The sequence below is a fragment of the Diaphorina citri genome, unplaced genomic scaffold, assembly GCF_000475195.1.
Source record: "Diaphorina citri unplaced genomic scaffold, Diaci psyllid genome assembly version 1.1 scaffold9657, whole genome shotgun sequence".
NCBI classification, from domain to species: Eukaryota; Metazoa; Arthropoda; class Insecta; order Hemiptera; family Psyllidae; genus Diaphorina; species Diaphorina citri.
Genome location: NW_007387031.1, coordinates 1 through 2,249, shown reverse-complemented (window position 1 = coordinate 2,249; position 2,249 = coordinate 1). Strand labels below are relative to the sequence as shown.

Sequence of the window (2,249 nt, the reverse complement as noted above, 5' to 3'; positions counted from 1 at the left end):
ACTGCTCGCATAGGACTGAAAAGTCCCTTTAGTCCAGCAGTAGGCTACTACTATTATTGTGGTCAAATTCTCAAATTAAGTATATTGAGAATAAAATTCCATACCTCGGCTGGGTTTGAACCCACGCCCTCCTGTTTACCAGGCGAGCGCCTTGACCACTACACCACTGACCTTGACCTACTAACGAAATGGCACCAAAAAAAGTCAACAAATTTCTATTTCCCTTTTTTTTAGTCAAAACGGAAGACAAGGATGAATCGAGCACCGCGGGAGAGAAAGAGAGCAAAACGGCAGCGGTCCCCAAGAAGAAGAAGGTGACGAAGAAAGTGGTGAAGGTTGTCAAGAAGGTGGTCAAACGTAAGAAGGAGCTGGGGGCCAAAGCCAAGACTAATGGAGACGCTAGCAAGGATGACAAGGTAAGGACTTACACCCTTTTTTTACTTTCTATTACCCTTACGTATAGGGAACCTATACAAGGTAATGAGAAAGTATTGCAATCGGTCCAAATTTTCAAAATCGGGAAAAGAGTGGAAATATCCGTTTTGGGATCCCCTGATTCCAAAAAAGTGGTTTTTAGCCCATGGTCTGTACGACCTGTACGTATGTATGTATGCGTGTACTACAGTTTTTTTTTTTATGATTTACGGAATTTATTTTCTGGTGCACATTGGGGGCTCAAACCCAGGGTCGGAAAGGAAAAGAGTGAGGAATTATTGATTTCAAAGAGGCTTGGATGCCGAAGATGTCGACCCTCTTTTCTTGTAAAAAGCACTCAACCTGTTTCAACCTTATATAACTTAACGGCATCGGCGCGAACGACCTACTAAGGATCTACGTCCGTAGTGTTAAAGTGTCTGAAAGAAGGAAAAAAAAAATCTCTGGTGTGAACATCACACGACTTTCCTTATCCTATTGAATCGTGCTTATTTGGGGTGTTCTGTTGTAACATTTACAATATCTCTAACCGTTTAGTCAGTATAGCTGAAAACCGCCAAAAAGCGGTCGAAACCCGCCAAAACGCGGTCAAAATACCGCCAACCGCAGCACCCATTTTAACCAAACGTTTTGTGTTGCATCCTTGTCACATTTGTGAACTACATACAAAATTTCAAGTCTCTAGCTCTTACCGTTCTCGAGATATTTTGTTGACAGACAGACACACACACGGACCAATGGCTGAAACTTTGGATTTAGGCTCTAGGGACCTCAAAACGTGTTTTTTGCACTAAAATCTGAGCATCGAAAATTTGACCCGATTACATTACTTTCCTTCCTATAGGATAAGAAAAGTAAAAAGGGCTTGGAGACATTATTTTAGGGGGGAAATCGCCTGTGGCGCAGTGTATGTTTGATCTTTGTCAAACCATGGGGGTAAGTACCTACTCCTGTCCCTCCGCGGCTGCCCATGATTGGACAAGTTCTTTTATCCACAAGGGGGCCTGTGTAGGGTAGATACATTCTTACAAGCTTTCAGTTTATTTTAATTTGTTTTGTTTGATATTTCAGGAGAAGGATGATCGCGTTCGATTCAAGTTGGACTGTCCTGCGTGTAAACTGAGCTGTGTCACTTACAGGGTAAGTGATTCGTTTGTATTTTGTGTGCATTGTTTAAATATTGGGGTTTTTTGAGAAAAGGTGTTTTTTTTAAGGGGAAGTAACTGACTCCTACTCTAACAAAAAGCTATTTGTGAGCTTTCTCTTCGCTCAAATAATAGGGCTTTCTTATTTCTTGGATAACCTTGAATGAGTGGCACATTTCGAGTTTTGTTCACTCTTTTTTAATAACAACTAATAAATATAATGGACTCGTTAGCTCTTGTTAGCTCTTTATACACTTTTGTCCTGTTTACTGGTGCTTTGCTATGGAAGAAGTGATTTGTGTGAGTCTTTGTTTTTCTTCTCTAACAAAGTATTAATGTGATAGAATAACAACCCATAACTCTTGATAGCTGTATCTATAGGTATTCACTCGTTTTCTTTTTCTCTATGCTGGTGCTTTGCAATGGAAGAAGTGTGTGTGTTGCTATTGAAGATCCTGGTGATTTTGTGTTTTTCTTTTCTAATAAAGGATTAATGTGATAGAATAACAGGCCATTTATAGCCACTCACTCTTATCTGATCCATTCTTCTTTTCACGGTCTTTCTTTTGCTAAGGGGATTTTGAATATGTGTGATTTATGTTACTTTTCTTTAAACACTTTAAATTATGTGGGAATAAAAATATATATTTTTGGGAGCAATTGTGCTTC

General features: G+C 39.6%; 1 long non-coding RNA gene across 1 annotated transcript; it reads left to right on the top strand.

Annotated features, from left to right (window-relative positions):
• The first annotated feature begins 214 nt into the window (after positions 1–214).
• On the top strand, positions 215–1,546 carry LOC113472876. The gene is made up of 2 exons (XR_003395020.1): positions 215–416; positions 1,507–1,546. It is a non-coding gene; the product is annotated as an uncharacterized LOC113472876 (long non-coding RNA).
• The last annotated feature ends 703 nt before the right edge of the window (positions 1,547–2,249 follow it).